The sequence below is a fragment of the Rhamphochromis longiceps genome, linkage group LG20 (genome assembly GCF_057381845.1).
Source record: "Rhamphochromis longiceps isolate RC_006_pf linkage group LG20, R_longiceps_female_GT1.1, whole genome shotgun sequence".
NCBI classification, from domain to species: domain Eukaryota; kingdom Metazoa; phylum Chordata; class Actinopteri; order Cichliformes; family Cichlidae; genus Rhamphochromis; species Rhamphochromis longiceps.
The window spans coordinates 8,001,921-8,012,270 of NC_140576.1; the positions used below are offsets into that span (position 1 = coordinate 8,001,921).

The following is a 10,350-nucleotide window of genomic DNA, read 5'->3' on the forward strand; positions in this document are numbered from 1 at the left end:
GGTTCTGGGGGTGCTTCGCCTCTGTGCTGGGGCTCTGGCTGGGCCTTGGGGGCTTGGGTCCTGGATGGTGTGTTGCCAAGGTTGTGGGCGGGTGAGTGCACGGGGCCTCAGCCCTGGCGTGGGGGGCCTCTGGTGCATTGGCCAAACTGGGGGCCTCTTCAAGTGGCGGTGGGGTCAGACGGGCCGCCCCAGGTTCTGTAGGGCTTGGCGGTGCTGCTGCCGTGGGCCCGGGTCCGGATGGGCCTGGGCCCCCTGGCCTTGGTTGATTCCAGTGAATGGGGGTGCCTACTGGGGTCAGCGGGGGGGGGGGGGGGGGGGGGGGGGGGGCTGGCCCGTTGCCCCTCCCTTCCTTCCCTCCCCATCCCCAACTGCCTCCCTCTTCCCGCTCCACCACACCCACCCACACATACAGGGCCTTGGGTGCAGGGGTGTCACCAGGGTGCAGGGGAGGTATTCCCTCTCTGTCCCCTTCTGGCCACCTGTGCCTCAATTTTAAAATAAAATAAAATAAAATAAAATAATAACAACAAACGTCAATCAAATGGACCAATACGGCAAGGTCGTGATGATCCACTTGATAAAATAAATTCATTGGGCATCTTTCTTGGCCTTCAGACAGTAATTCTGATGGCTAAATATAATTGATATTCATTTAAATGGTAGTAATGATCATTGGTGACACGAAAACATGTATGTTCTATATTAGTTAGATAGGACTTGTTTTTAAATTATAAAATATTTTTTTCATCATAATGAGAGGGCATTTGGTTTGATTAATTAATGACTTATTTTTTTACTTAATTTTGAGGTTTCCTTTAACTGAAAATCTTTGATGTTAGTTTGAGGATCTAAAGGGTACCAAATTCAGAGTATATTTAGACATTTAAGATATTTAAGTGTGATGTTGAAAGTCCAACAGCTGATGAGTAATGTTCTAATATTTGTTATTTAGTGGTAATTTTTAATACTTTTATAGGTTATTCAAAGGATCGTCATGAGGGTTTGATCATTAGCAGGGGATCATGCACGGTTAGGAATGACAGAGGATAGAGGACAGGCAGGATCTGTATCTAGACCCTCTTAGACAGGTGCCTCTTGGATCACACCTTCTTTAAAAAAATGGCCAGTAATAATTATATGTGTAATGGCTTGATTTAATAGTGGATTGTTTTATTTTATTTTATTTTATTTTTTTAGAAAATCCAATTTCCCACCACAGTCATGAAATAACAGTCATTATTAGTTTTTTATTTCTTATGTTTTTTATTTCTTTTATTTCTTATGCATGGAGCTGACCTGTTTTCAGGTCAGCTCCATGCATTCTTAGTACATGCAGTAGTATGTGATATTAAAAATTCAATCAGAACAGAGGATACTGGACAGAAAGCTACAAAAAGCTTCAGAGGTACCGAGAAGGTTCGATATTTATAAATGTTTGACATTGAAGTTTACCATAAAGCTGAACAGGAATACAATGTTTAATACTATTAAACCTTCTGAATCTAAATGTTGAGTAAAAGCAGGGAAAGGTATGGGTGAGCCTACTGTTATAACTGTAAAAGAATAAAAGGAAATGGAGACAATATGATAAATTGCCAAAGTGAAATGTCAGTTTATTTATTTTGCTGTGCTGACAAACAAAATATTAATTAGAAATGTCTTCTCTGCCTTGAAGCTCAACTAGATCAACTGACAACAGCAATGCTTCTGTGAAGAGTGATCTCACTGGTGAGGATGACTCTTACAACATCATTAACACAGAAATCCTTCTTAAGTCAGCGCTGTCAACAGAAGAATATTTTAGAACACAGGATATTTGTACTTTATTCAACATACTACTGCTATTTTCTTTCCTCTGAGAAGGTATCACACTAAGAAAGAATGACATGTCATTGTATTTATTTACAAAACTCATATTTGTACATATTAGTACAACAATTCATGGTACATCTTTTTATATTTTTCTGTTTTTTCAGAGACCTCAAAGCAATGGACAAAGCTGGTGACACATCTGCGCAAAAGTCTTCTTAGAGAAAACACTTTGATTGAAAACATCAATTATCCTAACCAGAAAAACACAGAACACATCATAAGAGAAGACAGCACTGCAGAGAATAATGAACAGACACAGCACAAAAGGAAGAAAAAGAAGAACTAGTGCAACCCGACTACAAAGATATGTTTAATGTGCGAACAGTGCTAACAAAAGGAATGGCTGGTGTTGGAAAAACATTTCAAACAAAGATGTTCATGATTAAGTGGGCAAAAAAGAAGACCAACAAAAACATAGACATTATAGTTTCATTCCAGTTCAGTGAGCTGAATAAAAGAAGAGACCAAGTTCAGAGTATGGAAGAACTGCTGAATGATTACTTCAGTGATATTAAACTACGAGGACATCTCTCCTATGACAAGTTTAAAATACTTTTTATTCTGGATGGCCTGGAAGAATGCACATTTCCTCTGGATTTTATAAACAACAATAACCTGACTGACATGAAGGCACAGGCCACAATGGATGAGCTGCTAACAAACCTAGTCAAAGGGACTTTGCTTCCTTCTGCTCATCTCTGGATCATCTCTCAACCCTCAGGAGTCGATAAGATTCCATCTGATTATATCCAGAAAGTTACAAAATGTCAAGGTAAGAGACAACACACTGGTTTCCACATTTAAACACAATTAAAAATAAATTAGTAATTGATGTTGTTCACGGTACATTTATCTTTTTTTCTTTTAGAGACGTCAAAGCGATGGATGAAGGTGGTGACACATATGCGTGAAAGACTTCGTACAGAAATCACTCTGATTGAAGACACCGATCATCCTAACCAGAAAACCACAGAACACATCATGAGAGAAGACAGCACTGCAGAGGGCACTGATGAACAGAAAAAGAAACAGACTGTGGTAAAAGTGGAGGCAACCTCTGACATCTTTAAAGACAAGAATGGGAAAAAAATCAGAACTGTGCTGACTCTTGGAGAGGCTGATATTGGAAAATCCTTCCACGTACAGAAATTTATAAAACAGTGGGCGGAAAAGAAAAACCCTTCATCTTTCACTTGGGTTGCAGACAGAACAAAAGCTTTTTTTGGTAAAGCAAAAAAAAAATGAACTAGGAATATTTCCACTCAGTGAGATTAATCAGATTAAAGATATGAAATTTAGCTTAGTGGGTCTTCTTGATAATTTCTTCAGAGAAACCAAAGAATTTGTGATTACTAACTTTTCACAATTCCCAGTTTTAATTATCTTGGATGGATTTGACAAATCTCAGCTTCCACTTGACTTTGACAACAACACCACCTTGTCTGATATCAGTGAACCAGCCTCAGTGGACGTGCTGTTGACCAACCTCATCAAAGGGAACCTGCTTCCTTCAGCTCTAGTGTGGATAACGTCCCGACCTTCAGCTGGTGATCAGCTGAATGTTGAAAAAATTGTTGACAGGGTGACAGAAATACGAGGTAAGATTATCATTGCAGCAACTGCAATTAGATATAGTTGAGCATTTTTGTAGTACTTATGCTAGTGTTTTACACCAAAAAAGAGTCAAAATATTTAAAAAAAAATTTCATAAAAGACAAATATAGTAAATATTTATATGATAAATAATTTGTTATTGCTAAAAGCAAGATAAATGTGCACAATGTATACTTGTGTAATTTCTGTTTCTAATGTTTTCTTACAGAGAAGCCTGATATTAGAAGCCAACGCAAACTCAAGTCTCAACTGAAGGAGCAGTTTACTCGTGTGTCTGAGGGCATCGTCAGGCAAAAAACCTCTGCTGTCCTGAATGAGATCTACACAGAGCTCTACATCATAGAGGGGCAGAGTGGAGAAGTCAATGAGCACCCAGAGACCAGACTGGTTGAAAGTGCGAAGTTCAAACCAGTTAAACAAGAAACAGTAATTAAATATAATGAGATCTTCACATCTGTTGAAAATAAACATATAAAAACTGTGATGACAATTGGAGTGGCAGGCATAGGAAAAACTATCGCATCAATGAAGTACATGCTGGACTGGGCTGAGGGTAACGCAGTTCAAAACATTTATTACATGTTTCCACTTCCTTTCCGAGAGCTTAATTTGAGAAGAGAGGAACAACTCAGTTTTGAGGATCTTATTCATCAGTTCTTTCCAGCTATGAAGACCTCAGAAATAACCGACTATGACAAGTACAACATTCTGGTTGTTCTGGATGGCTTTGATGAATGTCGCCTTGATCTTGACTTCAGTGAAAGTAATAAATGCACCGATGTGAGAGAGCCAACATCAGTCAATATTCTGCTGACCAACCTCATCCATGGAAATCTGCTTCCTAAAGCTCAGATCTGGATCACCTCCCGACCTGCAGCGTCGAACCGTATTCCTGCTGATAAAGTTGACCGGGTCACAGAGGTGCGAGGATTCAATGATGAGCAAAAAGAAGAGTACTTCAGGAAGAGGTTTAATGTGGATCTGGCTGAAAAAATCCTCACCCATGTGAAGAAATCAAGGAGCCTTTATATCATGTGTCACATACCAGTTTTCTGTTGGATCACTGCAAAGGTCCTGGAGGAATATGTGACCACAAACCAAGATGATGAAATGCCCAAGACTCTGACTGACATGTACACATACTTTCTTTTGATTGAGTGCAGACAGGCTAACAGAAAGTATAATGAAGACAAGACAGGTGAAAGCTGTGAGATAGATAAATGCTGGAATGAAAGAAACAAGGAAACCATTATATCTTTGGGCAAACTAGCTTTTGAGGAGCTTGTTAAAAGAAACTTTCTCTTTACTGAAGAAAACCTGACAGAGTGTGGTACTGACATCACAAAAGCTGCTGTTTTTTCTGGGATATTGACTCAGATCGAGAGAGAAGGTCCTTCAATGTACCCACAGAAACTGTTTTGCTTTGTCCATTTGAGCATTCAGGAGTTCATGGCAGCTTTCTATGTGTTTTACATCTTTAATAACAAAAGTGAAAATCTGCTTACCCCACCTCCTTCAGTGGTTTCAGATTTGCCGGCATCTGACTTCTACAAGAAGGCAGTGGACAAAGCTTTAGATAGTAAACATGGAGACTGGGATCTGTTTCTCCGCTTTCTGCTCGGCCTCTCACTGGAGACCAATCAGAAACATCTGAAAGAGCTGCTGATAGACGACAAAAAAATAACAAGGAGACCAACAAGGAGACAGCTGAGTACATCAAAAAGAAGATCAATGAAGACATCAGTGATGCAGATAAAAACCTCAACCTTTTTTACTGTTTGAATGAGCTTAATGATCACTCTCTTGTTAAAGACATCAAAGAGCAACTGCGATCAGGAAAACAGAATTTTGAAGATTACTCTGCTGGTCAGTGGTCTGCTCTGACGTTTGTGCTGTTGACGTCAGACGAGAAACTCGATGTGTTTGATCTGAAAAAGTATCGGAAATCAGAGAAAGTTCTTCTGGGAATGTTGCCAGTGGTCAAAGTCTCAAAAACTACCTTGTAAGTACTTTTGAATAATTACTTTTGTAATTCAGTGTACACAAAGTTTAACTATCTAAACAGCTTTCACAGAGAAGGAGAACTCCAGTGAGTTTAGTGGGAGATTCAGTCAATTCAGTGTCATTTATCAAGTTTGAATTTCAAACTTTCTGCTTTAACCTTCTAGGACCTGGCGTCCACATATGTGGACATCACATTTTGGGTAGTCTAGACCAAAATACCTAAATTTACTCTACAAGGGCCTGATATCCACTTACAATGACATTATACTGCTACTGTTCTATCAAAATCTAAAACGAATGTCCTCATATGTTGATCTCATTTTTCTCAGAAACAAAAATTAGGTAAAAATAAAAATCTGGTAATTCTTTGTTTTTACATTCATCAGGTCCCACTCAGCCCAAATAGCAAAGAAAAATTAAAAATGCATGCCATGAAAGAGTTCGGGTCTTAGGAGGTTAATTCAGAGGGTTTAAGAACAACTTGACATTCACTATTCAGTAGTTACAGATAACTTTGTGGAAAGTCACCTATTTTCAGTAATTGGATAATTGACTGACAAGCAGTTTCATGGTCAGGTGAGTCATGTTCCCTTGTTACTTCATAACAGTGGAAATGTGCCACTGGCATTTATTGATGATGTGGGCAGGGATAGCTCAGTAGGTAGAGTGGTCGCCAAAGGTCGGGGGTTCGAATCCACTGAAGGGCTACCCTGAGGTAGCCTACCTCTGAGCAAGGTACCATCCCTACACACTGCTCCCTGGTGCGCCTGCTTACTGGGTGCCCACTGCTTCACTGAGTGAATGGGTCAAATGCAGAGAGAGCAATTTCTCCACGGGGATCAATAAAGTATACATTATTATTATTATTATTATTATTATTATTATTATTATTATTATGTGATTGCTGATGTAAGTCACAGGATGAATTCGGAAGTTTGCAGCCAAACACTGGAAAACTGATCAGACGGTGTTTCCGACGGTGAGTCCTGACATGCTAGATTTTTTTTAAGGCAAATAAATGGGATATTTGTGATATTAATTCAAAACCTCTGAAAATGGCGGACTATGTTTAAAAGTGTCTGTAATTTCTAAAGTAAATGAAAAATTTTTGTAGATCTCCTTGAATCTAAGTGGAAACCCTCATCGTCTTAATTGTTCTATTTAAATTCCAATGTGGTGGTGCACAGAGGTAGAGCTATAAAAATTATGTTCTGTCCAACAACTAATTTATATAACTGTATACACTGGTCTTTTAGTTACTTGAACATACTAGTGCAAAGTAACAGTTCATAGCACTTTGCTGTATGTCTCATTTTCACAGGCTGACTTGGTGTGAGCTCTCTGAAAAAGCCTGCAGTGGTCTGACATCCTCAGTCCTAAGCTCTGCATTCTCAAACCTTTTGGAGCTGAACTTTAGCCATAATGATTTGCTTGATGTGGGTGTGCAGCATCTTGCAGAAGGCCTGAAGAGTTCACACTGCAAACTGGAGATTCTGAAGTAAGTGTGCATAAATCAGACTGCCAAAGAGGGTTTTGTTGTCTTTTCTTGTTAGAAAGTTAAAAGGTTTCCATATGGTACAAAGTATAACAGACTGTTAGGTTGCTGAGACGCTAGACTGTTTTTAGCCACATATGAATTTTATTAGAGACAAATATTTTTTTACACTTTAGTCAAAGTGTGCAGAAAAGCTGTACCTCAACAACATGATTGCTTTCCATTACCATTATATCCTAAGCCCAGACTAAAGGGGGATGAAGGGGGGTTTCTGAATATAGAAACCAATTAAATGGTCTACCTGGCCTCATACTTTATGTAAATAGGACATGACATTTCTGTGAAAATTTTGTCAAGTTTACCTAAGCAGGGTAATCACAGCATTCAAATGTTTTATGTAAATACATTCACTGCAGCAACTTGATGTTAAAGAGAAGGTGATATGATCATCTTATTAAAGACATTAATGTGTCATGTGTTTATTGAATCGTTTTTTGAGTGTTTCAAACCTTTATCAAAAAGTCAGAAAGACCATCAAAATAATTTATCTCTGTGTGTTCTGCAGATTGTCTGGTTGTCAGGTAACAGAGACAGGCTGCTCTTTCTTGGCCTCATCTCTCAAATCGAATGCAGCCTCCCTCCTGAAACATCTGGATCTGAGTTATAATCACCCAGGAGACCATGGGAACACACAACTCACTGTTATAAAGGAAGATCCAAATATGAAGCTGAAGACACTGCTGTAAGTTATAAATATAATTGTTAATATAGTATATAGAAATAAAAGGCATTTATTTCTAATAATATAGAAGGATCTTTTTCTGAGCCTACGTCAACTTTAAAGCAAAATTATAACAGAACCTGAAATAAAAAGTCAATGTTTCATTTATAACATAAATTAAATTTGAAGTCATATTTTTTCCACTCTGTTTGAAAATTATTGCTGCACTACTTCCTCACCCTACCTTACTATACCTAATACTATATATAAAATAAAATCTTGTACAGTTTGGACCATGGTGGAGAGCATCGGTTAAAGCCGGGGATAAAGAAGTGTAAGTTGGTCTCTGATCTTCAGTGTTTTGTCAAGTAGTCACCAAGTTAAAGCTCCAGTTGCTCATTTTTGAAATCAAAATCACTAATTATAATTTGCTATACCTGCTAATGTTGTTTTGATTTGTTGTTTTGCTTGTATTTTTTTTATGTATTTATATTTTGTGGTCTCTCCAGTACACAAAGATATCAAATTCTTGCGTTGTCTTTCTCAGATGGTGTAGAACTGAAGTTTGATGAAACTACGGCAAGCAAAAGGCTTGTCCTAGAAGGAGACAGAAAAGTAAAAACTGTAAAGAAGGTAGAGGAGAAACCTGCACGACCTGAAAATGAAGACAGGTTCAAGAGGTCTCAGGTGTTTTGCGTCGAGGGACTGAAAAGTCTCTGCTACTGGGAAGTGGAATGGAGTGGGACGGTCTGCATTGCTGCAGCATACAAAAGAGTGGGTAGAAATTGGGATAGTAGTGGTGGCCTTGGATGCAATGAGATGTCCTGGGCTCTGTCCTGCTCTAGGACTAAATGCACTGCCTTGCATGGGAAGACATCAACACAGCTGGAATTACCTTCCAGTAAAAAAATAGCAGTGTTCTTGGATTGGGAAGGTGGAATTCTGAGTTATTACAGTGTTTCATCAGAAAAGCTGAGCCTCATACACACCTTCCATGCAAAATTCACAGAGCCGCTCTTCCCAGCATTCTGGTTTAAAACAGGCTCTGTGACCTTATGTGACATTAATTAAATCACTGTGGTTGAAACAGGTTTGATAAACTGATCACCACAGATGTTCTTCGTATTTCATTCAATTAACATTTCAGTTCCTTAACATGTAAAATTACTTTGCTGTTTTTCTCTTTTAGATGTGACTTGTTTATAAATAGTAAACAATAAAGAAAAAAGAACAATGTAAAAAGAAAACTAAGCTTTTGTAATATCATAAAGTTACATTTGCCCAACATCCAGAGGTCCTTAAAACGCACTAACCCATGGCAGTTGTAGATCTGCTATGATACAGGCAGCTCTGTATGTCAAGATAAGGGACAGTCGCTGATTTCACTCATTTCTTTCTAAAACTTGTTTGTTTCCTTGTTTAATCACTTATATTTTTCTAAGTGTAAGATATCCTGATAACGATGATGAATATTACGAGTTTCAATTATGTTTTTTTTTACTTCAGTTCTGCCTTGTTCTTGTTTTCATTACTTTAATTTTATATTTTGTAAATGACAATAAAGCAGAACATGTACAAGAAAGAATACATAACTGTATCCCTGTCAAATAATACTTACATGTCCTCTTGAACATTAACATTTTTCTTTCAGACATTATTGTCAGTATCATCAGCAGTGAAGACTGATGGTCATATATAACTGTACATACAGAAACCTGATTTTTTGATATACATAGATATAAAAAAAATAAATCCGCTGATTAAAGTCAGACTGTGCTTGAGAAATTGATAAAAAAAATAATTTAGTTTTACCAACTTTGAAAGCGTGCGCGCGAGAGAGAAAAAGGCTTCACTAGTAAAAATTTATGGAGAGTTGAACCCAAAGTCAAATAAATGTATGCCAAAAAATATCAAAATGTCACACCTCACAGACTTTGATTTGTTAAGGACAAATTACTCACATTTGACTTTGGCTCACATCACAGGATTAGGTTTTTATCAGGTGTGTTTCTTAACTGATACATCTGGAAACTTGAACACAAAAACACTTCTGAATGTCACCCGATGAGTGTTGTGGTTGGACTGTATCTACTGCCTTAGTCTTTATCTTCCTAATTATGTGTCAGTTGATCGCTTGTCCAGGTGGTAATTCCTACATCCACGTCTGTCTTTGTCTCTGTCCAAATTTCTTTTTTCATTCACGCTTTCTAACATAATTTCAGTCGAGCAGCTGTCAGACACAATTTATTTCTCTTCTCTTCCATCTGGATCCTGATCAAACTTTACTGTGTTACACTGTGAAGAAGCCTGGTTGACTATAGGAATAATTAGGGGAGTAATGGCAGCTGCAGTTTTCAGTCTTGGTATCCAGGTCTCAAACACATGCACAATCATAGACATTTACAGTACAATAATGTGATGTTAAAACAGCCCATTTCCCCTGACACATACAGTTATATTCATGGCAGTTGAGTCTGTTGGGAGTGATTATTTCCATCGGTGTCCACCAGACTGTAAGAAGAGAAGAGAAAAACTGAAATAAAGACCTTTTGCATTTACAGTAAGGTAAGCTTAGCAGCTTCCATGTCCAAAATTGTCTAAACCTTCTTAATGTTAAATTTGACTACTTTATTTCATTCTTTCC

General features: G+C 38.0%; 1 pseudogene across 1 annotated transcript; it reads left to right on the top strand.

Annotated features, from left to right (window-relative positions):
* Nucleotides 1–2,066: 2,066 nt before the first annotated feature.
* On the top strand, nt 2,067–8,854 carry LOC146644894 (NACHT, LRR and PYD domains-containing protein 3-like; annotated as a pseudogene). The gene is made up of 7 exons (XR_014909052.1): nt 2,067–2,644; nt 2,741–3,470; nt 3,695–5,488; nt 6,812–6,988; nt 7,551–7,727; nt 7,994–8,040; nt 8,254–8,854. The product of XR_014909052.1 is annotated as an NACHT, LRR and PYD domains-containing protein 3-like (transcript).
* The last annotated feature ends 1,496 nt before the right edge of the window (nt 8,855–10,350 follow it).